This window comes from Dermacentor albipictus, chromosome 2 (assembly GCF_038994185.2).
Source record: "Dermacentor albipictus isolate Rhodes 1998 colony chromosome 2, USDA_Dalb.pri_finalv2, whole genome shotgun sequence".
NCBI classification, from domain to species: domain Eukaryota; kingdom Metazoa; phylum Arthropoda; class Arachnida; order Ixodida; family Ixodidae; genus Dermacentor; species Dermacentor albipictus.
This window is the reverse complement of record NC_091822.1, coordinates 87,282,797-87,300,111: the sequence shown is the minus strand read 5'-3', so window position 1 is coordinate 87,300,111 and position 17,315 is coordinate 87,282,797. Positions and strand designations below refer to the sequence as shown.

The 17,315-nt window shown below is 50.6% G+C and overlaps 1 protein-coding gene and 1 long non-coding RNA gene across 2 annotated transcripts in view; both read left to right on the top strand.

Moving 5' to 3' along the window:
- The window catches only part of LOC139055738 (uncharacterized), a 95,675-nt gene that overhangs the window by 26,176 nt on the left and 52,184 nt on the right, over nt 1-17,315 (top strand). The gene's annotated exons all lie outside the window — the stretch shown is intronic.
- LOC135901000 (uncharacterized) lies at nt 534-15,597 on the top strand. Its single transcript, XR_010563996.1, has 3 exons — nt 534-596; nt 9,688-10,787; nt 15,439-15,597. It is a non-coding gene; the product is annotated as an uncharacterized lncRNA (long non-coding RNA).

Genomic DNA, 17,315 nt, shown 5'->3' with positions numbered 1-17,315 from the left:
TCGCCCCACGGGCTTCGTCTGCTTGCGGGGAAATGTAACGGATACGAAAGGCGCGGACAAGAAGAGAGTAGATGAAGAGGACGAGGAGTTTGGGATGCCGAGCTGTGCTGCGATCACGCTACGATCATCGTCCATCGCCTGTAAATAAAACCATTTCCTCGCAACTCTTCGTAACAATACACAAAAAGAGCGTTATGACCGGTGCCATAGCGATGTTAAGTTCCCACCTGGTGCTCGGGTGCTCCTTTGTTCACCATGTCGTCGGGTTGCCCTCTCCCAGAAGCTTCTCTCTCACTACAGATGGCCTTATGAAGTCCTACGTCCAATTAACGATGTAAATTAGGAGATTTCGCCGCCACAGTTTGATATATCCTCAAGCGCGGCGCCTGTTGACGTCGTGCACGCTTCACGGCTGTAGCCATACTTCGCTCGCACTTCTGCGCCTACCATACGACGAGACGGCGCTTCACTGCCCGGGGATCCTGCTACGAAATGATGCCAGAAAAAGAGAAAGAAGCAGATTGCGAGACGTTGGCGGCTGCATGTTGTTGGTGGTCAGCCATGAGAACTACTCTGACTCATCTTGTATCTAAATTGTAAGTACAGTCCTTCTATACTCCCAACATCCCCGTAGCAATATGATACCTACGTCGTTGCGCCGCATTAATCGCTTCGCGATCTGGGGGGCTTCCGCTCGAGTCCGCCGCTTGTGGGCAGAATCCTCGGCAGGGTCCTCGGTGGTTTGTGCCGCACGCCGCTCTCCCTCATGCTAACGTCCTCATCTGCGGTCCCGCAGTTGCATATCGTGAGCTGCTTGTTCTTCGACAAAAAGGAATGAATGAATGAAACTTTATTTGAAACGGCTCTTCGTATGTGCCTTCCGCCACTTTGGTGCCGTGTGATTATGTAGTAGCAGCTGGAGTGGAGGGTGTGGTGGCGCCCTGGACGTGCCTTATGTGGTGCGCAAGGAGCGACCAAAAAGCGGCTCGGTGGGGTTCAGGCGGAGTGGTCCAGCTTTACCAACAGTGAGGAATAGATGGGCTCAGGAAAGAGGTGGGGAGATAGTAAGGCGAGGACTGTGCACGCGGGCAGGTACAGTACGTGTGGCGAACGTCGGGATAGCAGCCACAAACCAGGCATGCCGGGTGGCCGCGGCGTTGTTCGATAATGTGTTGCATGGCGTCATTCGCCAGTGTTAGAGTTGGAGCCTGAAGAATTAAAGAGGCATCATGGCGGGTGAAAGAGGTTGATGAAGATGTTTTATGTTTAATGGCGCAAGGGCCAGGTGTGGCCAAATAGCGCCATTCTAATGTTTATGAGTTCACAGTGGACATATGGGTTCTTTGATCTTTATGTGCCGTGGCTGTAAAGGGGCCTAAAATAGTTGATGTAAATTCCATAAAATGTACGAGTAACAAAATTATGGGAATGACTATTGACATGTACTATGAACATTCCAAGGCATTGAGAAAGAATGATGCAATATATAAGATACATGAGATGCTAAAAATGTCTGGAGCACTTCTGCCTCATCAGAGCCCTTGAAAACCAAGAACCTAGAGGCATGTGCTATACAAAGAACACTATCGTAGATGTATCCTCTGGAAAGAGGATGCACTGCGGAATAATTGGGCTTGTTACGTGTAGCACATCTTTCAAGTAAGCCAGGACTGCTTTGGTCTTAAATATGGTTTCTACACCAAGAAACATGGCCGGATGCAGAGGGACGTGATGGCTGTATGCAAAAGGAAAATGTTTCCTCCTGTCTCTTTCGGCTTCCCGCCACTCCAGGAAGACGTGGAGGACGGAAAGGCTGTCACCGCATCTACCACAGGTTGGAGGCTCGTTACCGGTCAGGAGAAAGTTATGAGTGCCGAACGTGTGTCCTATTCTTAGTCTAGTGAACAGGACGTCTGTTCTTCGTGTTTTCGTTGTTGATTGCCAGAAACCTAACTTAGGCTTAATTACGTGAAGCTTATTACTCGTTTCTGCATCCCACAAGCGCTGCCAGTGGCGTCGCAGTTTGTTTCTGAAGAAAGGCTTCATGTCTGTGGCAAGGACTGCAGCAGAACGAGTAGCCTGCGATGCCATTGATTAGGCCATCTCGTCAGCAAGCACATTTCCATCGATTCCTCTATGTCCAGGACCCAGCATATTACTACATGTCTATGTGATGAGTAGATGTTACATAAGTGTGTGTACAGTTCATTGAAGACAGGATTTGTATGCTTTTGTAAAGAAATGAGTGCTTTTACAAGACTTAACGAGTCTGTAAATATTATTGTCTGTTTTACTGCAGATAGCACTGCATAGGCTTCTGCAGTGAAGATACTTGTTAGGGGGATGAACACGTCAGATTCAGAAAGAGAGGGACCAACAGCAGCGTAGGATACGCCAGCATGGGATTTCGACGCGTCTGTGTAAAATCCGTAGCAGAAGTTCTTCGATTGAAGCTCTCGGAAATGCATAGCAATTTCGAGCTCAGGAGCGTGCTTCGAGACCTCTACAAAGGATGTGTCACATTCTATCTCCTGCCACTCCCAGGGCGGTAATAGATTAGCAAAAGCCATTAGGCGATGTTCGAGTATCGGGACATACATTTCTTCACTAAGTTCTCTTACACGCAGTGACAAAGGAAGCCTCATGGAGAGTCTGTTACGGAAAAGTGATTCACACGTCAAGTCGTTTACTGCCCTGAAACACGGATGTTCCTTATTCGAGCGCACTTTAAGAAAGAAGGTGAAGCTGATGTATGTTCTCTAAAAATGGAGTGACCACTCATCTGACTCTACGTATAGGTTTTCGACAGGGATTGTTCTAAAAGCGCCAGTAGACAGGCGGATACCCAAGTGGTGGACGGAGACTAACATTTTTAGCGCGCTCGGGGCGGCAGAGTGGTAAACCACGGCACCATAGTCCAGCCGTGATCGAACTAGGCTCCTGTACAGATTCAATAAACATTTTCTGTCGCTACCCCATGTTGTGTGGGATAGGATTTCAAGTGAGTTCAATGTTTATGAGACATTTTGCTTTAAGATATTTTATGTGTGGGACGAATGTAAGCCTGGAGTCAAGTATAACACCTAAGAATTTATGTTCCTTGTTTACGGGTATTCGTTGCCCATGTATTTCAACAGTGGGATCTGCAGCAAGCTCTTTTTTTCCTGATGAAAAGAACGCACGAGCTTTTGTTGGGGTTCACTTTGAACCCGTTTTCGTCTGCCTACTTGGAGACTTTGTTCAAACACTGTTGTACCTGCCTCTCACAGACTGTTAGGTTGCAGGATCTGAAACCTACTTGTATGTCGTCTACGTAGACGGAATAAAAAATAGATGGGGGTAGTGTTTTACGAAGCGTGTTCATTTTAACTACAAAGAGCATGCATCTCGGTACGCCTCCCTGGGGTACCCCAGTTTCCTGTATGAATGCTCGCAACAGCACATTAACTATTTTAACCCGTAATGTACGGTTTTGCAGGTAACTTTCTATAGGCACGTTGCGAACGTAGTTCCCGCGCCTACTAGGGCGCCCGTCGCGGCAGCGAGCGCGGAACCGGCAGGATACGACCGGCCCGCTTGCGTTCGGAAAGCCTGTCTGTGCACTGTTTCGCGCGTAGCTGTTGCCTTTTCTGAGCAATGCCGAAGTGCAACCCGAGCTGTTGCGTAGTGAGCTGCAACAGCACGTACACCAACTCATAAGGAACAATGTTTTACAGGTTTCCAAGCCGACCGTATGAAACAGAATGGCGTGAACACTGGACATATAGCGCTCGTCCGTCGCAGCTGGACACTGGACATATAGCTACTCGTCTGACCCGGATAGTCGACTGGGACCGCTTTCGCTCCACTCGTCTCTCTACTTCCTCCTCTGCTCCTATCACCGATCTCTCTGCCTGGACCGAGACCCTTTTGGCGGACGTCCACACTGCCACATACACACTCCCTACAGCACCACACTCCACTACGGCAGACAGCCGTCTGCTGCAGCTTTGGGACGCCTATCACGCTCTCCACCGCCGGTGGCAGGCTCATAAATACAATCGCCACCTGCGCCTCCGTTTGGCCCGACTCGCGTTGGACAGGAGGAGCACTGCGCCTCTCTCCTTAGACAACAGTAGGGCCAGACCTGCGACCGCATGGCAGGCAACCTGGGCCTCCGCGACACGTGGTTGCTTCTACTAGACCCTACACACACTAAAGCTTCCCAGCGCAAGGATATCTCCCATCTCCTTCATTCCTCCCGACTAACCGGTACTGACTTCCTGGCGGCCCTCCGGGACCACTACCTCTGCACCGGCCTAACTACTCCGCTTCCCACCTACTCCGGCTCCCCAAACCCTGATCTTGAAGCGGACGATTCCGTCGGCGAGGTTCGTGCGGCGCTACTCCCTCCGCACCACCTCGGCCCCGGGGGTGGACCGCATCACTAACAAGGCACTCCGCAACCTAGATACCCCCTCCCTCGAAGCCCTTACTGATCTCCTCAGTACACATTGGTAGGCGGGCACTCGCCCATCCTCCTGGATGCATGCACGTGTCTCATTCATCCTCAAACCCGGCAAACCTATTGCCCTCGAACACTTCCGCCCCATCTCACTCACCTCGTGCCTCGGCAAGCTGTTCGAGCATGTCATCCTGGCCCGCCTCCAGACCTATCTGGATGATCATGACTTATATCCGGACTCCATGTTCGGTTTTCGTCCCCAGCTGTCCACACAGGATGTCATGCTCCAACTTTCCGAGGATGTCATACACCCCTCCCACCACAAACGTACTCGAGCTATACTGGCGCTGGACCTTACTAAAGCATTCGGCAATGTACACCACACTGCCATCCTGGACGCTCTCTCCTCCCTCCATGTCGGACCCCGTGTCCATGCTTACGCCAGCGCGTTCCTCACCCACCGCACAGCCGAAATCTCATACGGCACACTTTCTTCTCCTTCCTTCTCCCTTGGCAACAAGGGTACCCCCCCAAGGCTCTGCCTTGTCCCCTCTTCTGTTCAACATCACCGTCTTCCCGCTAGCACGTACTCTACGAGCTGTCCCAGCTCTGTCTCATGCTTTCTATGCCGATGACATCACTCTCTGGGTAAGCACCGGCAATCTTGGCGACATGGAGACCACTCTACAGGCAGGTGTGGACGCGGTAGCGACTCACGCCCGGGCTATCGGTTTGAGCTGCTCCCCGACTAATCAGAGCTGTTGCTCCTTCGGCCTGGGCGGATGGCCCCCCTGTCGCCTTCTCCACTCACCGTCTACCTTGACGGCACACCCATTCCTCTCGTCTCTACCCTCCGCATCCTCGGACTGTTTCTTCAGTCAAATGGCAAGCACACCGCCCTCATCACTCGACCCACAAACACTGTACACGACACTGTCCGCCTCATACGCCGCATTACAAACCGCCACCACTGCATGCGCGAACACGACCTCCGCCGCCTGGTCCATGCCTTTGTTCTCAGCCGCTTCATTTACTCTCTTCCGTATCTCTGCCTTTCTCGTAGCGAACGAGGAGAAAGGGAGTTAACCGAGGGGCCCGATATTTATAAGTCTTATCATGAGAAGCCAGCAAACACTGACACAAAGGACAACATAGGGGAAATTACTTGTGCTTAATAAATGAAATGAAGAAACGATAAGTCAATGGAAATTAAAGTGGATGAAAAAACAACTTGCCGCAGGTGGGAACCGAACCCACAACCTTCGCATTTCGCGTGCGATGCACTACCAATTGAGCTACCGCGGCGCTGTTTCCCCATCCACTTTCTTGGGTATTCTTATGTGTACTAGTAGAACCCTGGGAGTGTTAGCCAGCGCCACCACTCAGACATTGGCAGCGGACGTGGAACGTCCTTGTTGCCGCAGGCGTCACGAGAACGTGATCTTTTTGGGTGAAGGCAACTGGTCAATAAACCCACATATGCTACCTGAAGGCATCAATGTTGCCGGATTCGAGACCCTCGTTATGTAATAAACGAGGAGAAGGTTGTGTGTTCGGTTCCCACCTGCGGCAAGTTGTTTTTTCATCCACCTTTATTTCCATTAACTTATCGTTTCTTCATTTCATTTATTAAGCACAAGTAATTTCCCCTATGTTTTCCTTGGTGTCAGTGTTTCTTGGCTTCTTATGATATAACTTATAAAAAATCGGGCCCCTCTGTTAACTCCCTTTCTCCTCGTTTATTACATAACGGGGGTCTCGAATCCGGCAACATTGATGCCTTCAGGTGGCATATGTGGGTTTATTGACCAGTTGCCTTCACCCAAAAAGATCACGTTCTCGTGACGCCTGCGGCAACAAGTACGTTCCACGTCCGCCGCCAAGGTCTGAGTGGTGGCGCTGGCTAACACTCCCAGGGTTCTACTAGTACACATAAAAATACCCAAGAAAGTGGATGGGGAAAGTGCGCCGCGGTAGCTAAATTGGTAGAACATCGCACGCGAAATGCGGAGGTTGTGGGTTCGGTTCCCACCTGCAGCAAGTTGTTTTTTCATCCACTTTAATTTCCATTACCTTTTCGTTTCTTCATTTCATTTATTAAGCACAAGTAATTTCCCGTATGTTGTCCTTGGTGTCAGTGTTTGTTGGCTTCTCATGATATTTCTCGTAGCGAGGAAGACAAAGTCAACAGCCTCATTCGCCAGGCGTATAAGTCCGCCCTTTCCCTTCCCACATCTACGTCGACGGCTCGGTTACTGTCAATGGACGTCCACAACTCCCTTACGATGCTCACTGAGGCCCATCGCACGGCCCAGCTTCTCCGTCTCTCCCGCAGCCGCCCGGGTCGCGCACTTCTCTCCACCTTTAACATCTCCCCTCTTATTCCTCTTCCCACATCACTGCCCATCCCTTCCCATGTCTCCCCCCTCCTAACCGTTAATCCCCTCCCTGAACATATGCATCCAGAACACCACCTCTCCCGTAGAGCAGCGCGAGCGTCCGCGCTCTGGCGTCAGTACGAACGGCAGGCCGCCGTGGCTTACGTAGATGCTGCCCCGTACCGACGCTACCCAGCACATGCCCTTGCCGTCACTGACAATTCTCTCCGACCCACTCTTACTGCCTCAGTCTACAGTTCTATCTCTGTCGAGGCCGAGGAGGCAGCTATTGCCCTTGCCATCACGCAAACCTCCGCGAAGTACATCTTCGGCGACTCCAAACCTGCGGTCTACAACGCGGTTGGACGGGTGGCACACCCAGCCATCGGAATCTTGCGTTCCGATACCGTTCCCTCTCATCCCATCCAAATCATCTGGGTGCCCGATCACGCGGCCCATCCTGGTAACGAGGCGGCCAATTCCATCGCTCGAGATTCGACAGACAGAGCGAGCCCGCCCCCGCCGGGAATGGATACGCGCGACAGGCTCCTGACTTACCGCCATATCACGCTGCAGTATCGCCTCTCTCACCTCACCTTCTCCCCTCCGAACCAATCCCTTTCCCAGCCCCACCAACACTTATGGCGCCACCTTCAGGCCCATACCTATCTTACTTCCGCACGTCTTGCCCTCTTCCACCCCGGGACGCACTCGCCGCCTTGCCGCTTATGTGACGGCTCCCACGCCGATTACGCTCACGTCCTATTAACGCGATAGCGTTAAGGAGCTCGTGTCGCAGAAAAGCCGGTGTCGTCGGCGTCGGTGTCGGCGTTTGCGGCGTTGACCGTGACCGATAAATCATGGCAGGCGCTTCATAAATAAAAAGCAACTTCCAAGATTGGCCCGGTGGGAATCGAACCAGGGTCTCCGGAGTGTGAGACGGAGACGCTACCACTCAGCCACGAGTTCGATGCTTCCAAGCGGTGCAAACGCGCCTCTAGTGAATGCGGTGTTGCCTTCGAAACGAGCCGTGGAAAGTTATACTGCGGTGTATATCGGTAATTATGAACATGTAACGTACAGAAGTCACAATTACACGAGTTGCGAAGTGCGTTTCCGCTGCATTTCTTCTGCGCTTTCCGCACACGCAGAGCCATCTTGCGGTAAACACAGAAGACCCCCTCCTCTCAATGTACGGCGCTGCCCCGACAGGAGGCGCGCCGCGCGCGCATTGGGACCGCTGCCAGGCGCGTCGCGGGACTCCTCTCCCCTGACGACGCTTCGCCGTGCTCCCGGTTTAGATTACTATCTATCTCTCTGCCCGTGCCGATCACGACGTTTGGCTGGCGTAGATCGTTTCCCCCTCCGAGACACCGAGTTCTTTGGTTCGTTCCGTTCGCTCAGGCGCACGTTTCGTCGCCGCGCCGAACGCTGCGTTGCTCGACGCTCACCGCGTGATAGGTGGGCGCTAAGTCCGATGCGGGGCGCATCGTAAGTGATCGCTGTGCCGTAGCGCATTGTCTTATACCCCTTGGCGGGTCGACGGGAACGCTGTCGCGTCCCACTCTTGTTCTCTTGCCCGGCACACTTGCTTCCTGCCTCTTGGCGCCTAAGCAATCCGCAGCAGTGGGAGGCTGCTTTATCCAGCACCGAGCCGGATATCCAACTCTGGCTGGTGAACTGGGCCGAGGACGTCGTGACTAGGCCTAGCCTGGACGCCACACCCAGCAGCCTGAAAGCCGCCCAAAAAAGCTGCTTGTTAATTTTGTTTTTACTTTTGGCCTTCTCATTAATAAAAGTTTTTCACCACCACCACGCGGTTTCACAGTCGCAATCACAGACCACAGCGGAACTTGCGTTGCGAGCGCGACTATACACACCGAAGACCCGCAGCGGCCGAGGAAGCGGCGTAGCCCTCGTAGTAGCCACTACGTACGCAGAGGTGACAATAAGCGACTCGCAGGCAGCGATACGCAACTTCCCGAGCGACAGGAAATCCTGGAGAAGCGGCCCGCATTCTCCAAATTCAAGACGGCAATATTTGTCGCAACGACGACAGTTTCCTCGCATGGACTCCGCGCACATGGACCCTCCACACCCGGGCAATGAGACGCCCCACGCCGCGGCTCGAAGACTTACATACCTAGGCTGGAGTGCTTATGGCCCCGCCCCGGCCGAATCGCCGGAGATTTCGAAAAAAGTTTTCACTGATTCGGATATCTCGCAGCACAGACATGCTAGAAGAATTCTTCCAAGTAAAACTGTGTAGAAACATGACTGCCCCTTGCTTTTAAGTACAAACATGCTCACTTACTGCAGCCAATAAAAAGGTAATTATCCAATTTTGATTAATTGGGCTGCTGAAAGCGATAATTATCCTCTCAATTAGTGTCCAAATGGCCACATAACTTATTTGCACCCGTGGTCTTCGCGTGCCTCCCAGTGCTTAACTTTAAGAAAACCATAAAGCTTAATTTTGAACACCTGGTATAGGTGAATCCACAAGCCTGCGCCACGGCACGAATGAGCGTATTTGTAAACCGAGTAGTCGCAGCAGCAGCACTAGTCTTAACGGGAAGAAGAAGAATACTAGACCCGTCATCGTCGGTGGTAGCAGAACCGTATATTCACAGTATTCAAAATTATAACAATACGGCAAATCTCTGTTCTCATAGTCGTACTCAAACACATCATTCTCTGCCGGTACTACGGGAAAGGTTGATGTGAATGCTCCGAAAAACAGCTCTGTCAAGAAAATTGAGAAAACATGTTTTTGTTATTGCAATCACATTTTTTCCGCATATTTAAATTGTTATGTTTCATCTGAACAATTAAATCTGGGATTATTACCTTTGGATTTTGCAGGTACCGGCGTAGGAGCATCTGGCATTTCTTTCGCCGTGTATACAATGCTGTACTTCGACAAGTACAGAGCCACAGCCACAGCCGCCAAGTACGTCGGCTTGGCTTCATCGGGAATGGTTGGGCCCCTGTTTTTTTCGGCCGCCGTATCAAATTACGGCTTAGGAGGAAGCTTCCTTATCGGCGCAGCTATAGCTATGAATGCCTTGCCACTAGAGATTTTTCTTGGCATCCCACGTCCAATCGTATTTAGGTTTCAGTGGTGCAATATGCGGAACATGTCAGTGACCGAACACAAAACCAGAAATCTTACGAAAGGAAGCTGCAAGGATGAACGCGGAATTCAGAAAGATTCAAACAGCGCCAGGCCAGCTAATACTGCGTCCCCATGTGAATCAAATTTAAGTGTGCTGGCCCGAAATGTAGATCTTCCTGAGGAGTTCTGCGACAACAAAATCACTAGTGACGGGAAGGCTTTCCAAGCACAACCTCTACTAGGCGCCAAAACCTCTACTCGCAATAGCGAATCTCATAAATGCGGTTCAACATGTCTTGACCACGACGAGCGCGTTTCTACGGAACGCCGGCAGCTACCGTCTTGCAGTTGTTGCCTTCTGAGTCGAGTAAAAGCATCTCGGAACAACTGTCTCTCTTCCGTCAGCTTGCCTTCTACGTACTGCTCGTCGTGTACGCCCTCTGCGATTGGACAGTATCGATGCACACTACGATCATTGTGGACTACGGCCGTGACAAGGGATCTCCGCTCGAGAAGGCAAAGTTAGTGCTCACCTACAACGCAGCGGGTCAGTTCGCCGGAAGGACGCTTTTGCCTTTCGCCTCGGACAACGTAGCTCACAGCCGGTGTCCATTGGCTGTTGCCTGCTTCATCGGATCCGGCGCCTGCTTGGCGTTCATGCCGTCCGTGCAGTCCCTATCTGCCTTTGTCGCACTGAACCTGGTGCTAGGAGTGTGTCAGGGTTTTGCGACCTGTATACGAAGCGTGATGGTTAACGACTACTGTGGAGTCGAGCGGCTGCCTACGTTCTTCGGCACGCTTGGACTGACGCTGGTGCCGCTGTCATCCAGCGGGCCTACAATCATAGGTGAGTGGCAGATCACGATAAAAAGGCTTCTAGACGTCTGATATTCCTTAGCTCCTTTACTGTGAACAGCAGTCTCAAAATCGTCGCCGCAGTAGCGGCAAGGGAGTCCGGTTGTTCAACACGAGGTCATGTGTTCAACTTGCCGCCTGGGTGGCCGCATTTCGATGAGCACTAAATGCAAAAAAAGAACGCTTGTGTATTTATTATTGTATTCTTATTAAAAAAAAGATCGGGTTTACATATTTAAACCACAGCTCGCTACTACAGCGTCCATCATATTCCCAGGAGGGGCTTCGATACGTTAAGCCTCATGAATCAATCACCGCGCGAGAGCTGCCCTGAAAACTTAGTTGTGCGCGGTGATTCCGTAGTTTTGCCATATCAGGTGTTCGGCGGTAATCACATTAAAGCCACGTTATGCACTCTCATCGTTAGCTGCAAGTTTTCTTATATGTTACTGCGATTAGGCTGAGTTCATTCCCAAGCCATGCAGAAGTGTGGCTTGTTTTCGGGTTTAAGGGTTTATGCATTATCCTAACGACACTAAACAACGCTTTTTATTTTAAATATTGTCCGTGTTCTTTGTGTGCTCTGTTCTGGAGTTTACTCGTGCTATCATCGCATCCTTTCTTTTTTATTTCAATGTAATTCGTTCCCAAGATAGATTAAATAGCGTACGCATTGTATATCAGTCCTTTGTATTATCACATCGAATCCACAATTCAGTCAACTTTAATTGCATAGTTCAAGCACACGGCGCGTGATACCATCTACCATTTCGCAATTTCATGAGAATTTCGTTGAGAAGGTTGCATGCAGGCAACTTTTTGTGTGAAAAGTAAGTGATATACACCACTTTGAGCTTTTTGTGTATGCAGTTGACTGTTGAGTTTTACGTTGTTTCTTACCTGTGTTCTGTACAATGTCTATGTAGCGCCAAAAAATAACGTAGATATGAGAAGTAAAGCACGAACGTCAGTTTGTTTTTCATCTATGGCTCACTGTGGTGCACGCAGCAATTGTAGGGGAGTCAAACATCATCACTGAATGGCGAGAAAGGCGAAGGTCCAAACTGCACGAGAAAAAGTTTTCACCGGAGATTTCGATACACCCTAATGCCAAATTAGAGCGCAGCTCTACGCGTTTTGATTTCGCAACATATTGTCTGGCATGGATAATCTGTCTCATGCGGCATGTTGCGAACGGAGCGATGTGTGACGTAACTGCCTCGCTAATCGGGAGATCGAGAAGCAGCTCGTAAGCTCTCACGCTTTCTCCATACCCTCCTCCTCCACTATCTGCGTCCTGGTTCCCCTGCACTCTCCCCCTGCGCTTTTCTCCTCGCGCTGTCTTCACAATCGCCGCCTTTCATCTCCTGCTGCTCTCCGCGTTTGCTTTCATCGTTTTCGGTGCTCGTTTGCTTGGTTACGAGGTACGACGCCAACGCTCGCCACAGGAACGAGCGCCTAGGAGCAGCACTCTAATATTGCTACGTCACAATATATGCGATCACGAAAAGGCGAGCAGTGTGAAGAAGACGACGACGACGATTAGAAGCTAGCGCGGGCTGTTGCCTCTTGGCCAAGCGCAGCGCATCTTCCTGTAAATATACTTGTACATAGCTTTTCGTCTGCGCCTTCCTACGTAACATATCTGGTGGAGGTGGACGTTCCCTGTACCTCGTCACGGAGCTTCGCAGTGGACGGCACGTCGAGCCTTCCTTCGTGGCTCCCGGCGACGACAACCCGACTCCGCCGGCTCCGACACCTGCTGCCACTTCGACGACCTCCATCACTGTCCTCGCTCCCCGTGATCCTGGCGTATTCTCGGGCAAAGATGGGGAAGACGTCGATGACTGGATCAGCCTGTATGAACACGTCAGCCGCAATAACCGGTGGGACCCTACTATTACGCTCGCCAACGTAGTCTTTTACCTCGGTGGCACACCTAGAGTTTGGTGTCGCAAGCACGAAGATGAGCTCACCAGTTGGGATTCACTTAAGAGACAGCTTCGAGAGTTGTTCGGCAACCCCTACAGTCACCAAGTTGCCGCGCAGAAGGCGCTTTGCGGCCGTGTCCAGACGTCAACAGAGCCCTATGTCACGTACATTCAGGACGTCTTGGCGCTGTGCCGCAAAGTTGACACCCACATGACTCACTCAGACAAGGTTGCCCACATCCTTAAAGTCATTGCCGATGACGCCTTCCACTTGCTCGTTTGCAACAACGTAGCGACGATGGATGCTGTTATAAATGAGTGCCGCCGCCTGGAACTCGCTAAAAGCCGATGTATTCACCAGCAGTTTGCCCGTCTGCCCAACACCCCAGCGACATCTTCCTGTGCCTAGACTCCTCGTCCCAACAACACTGCCGATGTTACCAGGATCGTCCGGCGTGAGATCGAGGCCGCCTATCCGGCTGCCTTCGACTCCAGTCCCACCAACACATCTGCAGTCACGGTATCACTCATCCAGGCAGTTGTCCGCCAAGCGGTCGAAAACATGGGTCTTCACACCATCTTCTCGGCCCATCGTCCTGATACCCGCCCAGCTTCTTCGATTCCGCCCCGTCCCGCATCGTCTTACCCACCACGTTTCCGCAACCCATCTGAATGGCGTAATGCTGACGACAAGCCCATTTGTTTCCACTGCCATCGAATCGGGCACATTTCTCGGCACTGTCGCAGTCGCTGGAGTTCTCCGACCCGGTCTACTTATACTGCCTACTCTCGCCCCCCCAGGTGGCCCTTCTCGTCCCTATGCCGCACGCTCCGATAACGCCGCCGCTGATTCTCCTGCTCCGAAGCGCTCCTATTCTCGTTCGCCTTCGCGCCAACTACGACAGTCTCGCTCTCCCCAGCCCCGTCGCTCCTATTCGCCGACTCCCTTCGGCTGGCGCTCCCAGTCTTCCTACGTAACAATATGTACGTATATCAAATACGGTGAATCGCACAAGGAGTTGCGGCAGTATTCGAGGAATCGACACTGATGCATTCTGATCAGTGCTGATGAATTATGATCACTGTCGCCGGTGATTGAACAGCGTTTGCGTATTGCTCACCATAGTTCACCGCTTCTATTCAGTCATGGAATTTTGTGAATTTGAGTTATGATTTTGCTGTGAGGATTCGTTGTGTGTATATTAGAGCAGCTTTTTCCGCAACACACCTTAACCTAAAGCAGTTTTTGTGTTCTTGCAATTAGAGTAGGCATGTCCATAGGTCAAATAAATTAAATGTTAAACCTTACTTCCTATGCTCACCCCTTGGACTAGCGGCACTATTGAATTACGTTCAAACGTTGAATTGCCTCAACAGACACTCCCAGTTGGCAATGTAATACTAGAGTACCATGCTCGGAGAGCATGGTATGCCCTATCAACTATCCCAACAGCAAGTACCGTCCTAGCACTCGTACATCTGTTGCAAGCTATGGTGATTCGGCGATATGCTGTGGCGTTATCTTCACGAGAGCCTCTGATACTGTGACATTGTCGTCGTGACTGGAATATTCGCCGCGATCAACGACAGATGCTGTAGAACTGACAACGAGATATGAATGTAGTTGCAATGACGGAAAGCACGGGACATTCGCGCGAAAATTCTGTGCATTGTTAGTGACAAAATATGCCCTGCAGCAGGACATGGCAGCTTCTTCGTCTGCTTCGCTGATATTGGGAGCTGCTCCGCTGGGGTCACTTCTGCAAGGAACTGCAACAGCTTGTTAGTTTCTCCGAATATTCCGAACACCAAATCAGGCCACATGCTCGTCCAATGAGTCATCAAATTTATGCTAAATAGTGTGAGTCTGTGACCAACACCCAGCAATCTTTCGACCAGATCTTGTTCATGTCATATTTTTCAGCCAAGCTGTATATGGCTAGCCGATTCGTCCGCACGTCTGTTGCCTATGCGCCAAAATGTCCTCCGCCACAATCCCATGCGCATGCGCGAAAGAAAGAGAGAGGCGCGCGATTGGCTGCTACAGTAGTGACGTCATCGTTCTCCGTCGAAGCCGAGGGCGCGCGCAACTTTTTCTCTCCGGCCATGCGTCATGCGTACTCCTGAGTAGCAGGTAGCTTTCGATCAGCAACGCAGCGGGCTAACCGGGAATCAGCTCGTGTGCGCCGTGCCGATGCTGCAGCTCGTGCACAATTAAGAACAGGCTTGTGCAGCCGAGTGAGACCAGCAAGTGCTCACCGAGGATTCTGCAGCCTACCAAGCCATCGTTTAATGAACGGTCGGGATTCACGCAGTGATAAACACGGTGGCCACACATTTCAGCTTCGCTGGTTAACCATCTGTACGGAGCGTTTGGGCAGGGATTTATATATGCGTTCGCCTGTCATGGATTATAGGTCCATGTAGTCGTATATATAAGTCGCAGAGGTTAATTATAAGTTGTAGAAGTTAATGTAGCTCTTCTCATGCCCCTGTTTTGTGCCTTAGCATTGCTCGGAGACGAATATGACAACAATATTTTGTCACAGCTGGTCCCCACCTCTCGCGCTTATTTCTTTCTGCGGGAATGTGGTCCTGATGAGCCTTTCCTTGTGTAATCCATTTGTTATAACAAGAGCGCGTTTTGTTTATTCTTTGTGCACTTGTCAAATTTCAATTTTATCAAGTACAGCAAATGCGTTTGCGATGCAGGTTTCTTCCGCGACACCCTGGGATCGTACGACAGCCTCTACTGGATGATGGGAGCGTTGAATATTTGCATCGCGGCTCTGCTGTTCGTTCTTGTGTGGCGCGACAAGACGCGGAGAAAATCGTGCGACCTACCTAGAGCAACAATGGGACATGGAAACGAATTAGGTTGTAAAGATAATTGACAAAAAGATTTTGATGTGCACAAGACGTCTGTAGGCATTTTCTGGGAAGTCTACAGACTTTCTTGAGACACCCTGTACACTGCATTCGCAATCTTCTTTTTTACTAAAGCCGTCGAGCACTACACATGCAACCCGCTAAAATTTTTGTGGAGCAAAACAGGCCACTGGAAATAGGTTGTTTAGCAAATTCTGTATCTATATTATGACTGCTGTAGACGTCTCTTGAACAGCGTATGCACTTTTTATACCCAGAGAAGAGAACGTGTATAGGAGTTAGGAAGTATCCCGAGGCAATATCAAACACAATATATACAATAACACGTGTGCGAGTAGTAGCCGCACTTCCGCGCTGAAGTAGGAAGACTACGGGAATCGGTAACAATAAAGCAGAAGAAAAAGCACGCCAAGCAATCGTGCTCTGGATTTTGCAACAAATGAAAACCTATGCATGTGAGAGGAAAAGAGAAGCAGCGCAGGAAGAATAATCAGTGTAAGTTCGAGATTGACCTTATACCAATTTGTAACAATACACACTAGGGCTAGGCAATGGTGTCAGCCACCTTCTTTATTTTCCCCCTCATCCCTTCCTCATCTTATTTAAGACACCCTGTAACTTCTTCGCAACGTCCCCGTACACTCCCCCTCTTTGAAGAATAATCCCTCCAGGGATGATACATAAATACGTTCCCAATGGTTGCAAACTCGAGCATGCCGTCATCGTTGACTTAACCAACTCTCCTGAGAACACCTTTTTGTACTGCAGTTTGTACAACGCGATACAGTCCCATGTACACCTGCTTCGTACCCGGAAGACCTTTTCTGACGAGTGCTAAATCGTTCAGCTGTATACGGGGTATCCGCGTGTTGTGGCGGCGGTCGAACTGCCTCTTCTTATCTTCGCGGTATCGCTGGTAGGCTTCCGCAGTTCTCCGCTTCTCGCACAATTGCAGGCGGTCAGCAATACCAAGCTGTTGACTAGCAGGGACACCGCTGTCTTTCCAAATGCTGCGAAATAGGGACTACAGCCAATACTCGCAGTGTGCGGCCAATCGTGATGAGCAACGGCGATCTCCAAGCAGCACTTCCATCCGCCTTTGAAACTGGCATACATGGAGATAAACTCTTTCAAATCTCGTATGATTCTTTCAGCCATGCCATTACCTGCAGGATGGTAGGGCGCGTAGCGTCGCAAAACAACTCATCGTTACTTCACCCACTCTTGCAGGGGCTTGCTTACAAGTGGTGGTCCATTGTCTGATATTAGTACTTTCGTATTCTTAAACATCTCTCGGATCAAAATGAAAACCACACAATTTGCGCATTCCCTACCCGGTCATGCGGCCACTATTCTAGTCCACTGGTCTACTGTCACTAGGAAAGACTGTGTTTTTCTTACTCCTGTAGCCTTTTTCTTAAGCTCTGCAATATCTACCAGGATGACTTCAAACGGTATGTCAGAGTGTCGACGTAGGACCATATCGTCTGTACTCTGAAGGTATGTTACTTGATGGACTTGACATTGATGGCAAGACTGCACGTACCGCTGGACGTCGTCTTTCAAGCGTTTCTGCCGGAAACACTGCAGAATCTTCCAGGTCTGTGGTGGACCACAAACACAAACTGCTGGAGTTCACTCACCCACCGCGCATTTTTTCCTCTAGGCTCTGCGAAGTTAAGGATATACGGTAAGGCTTG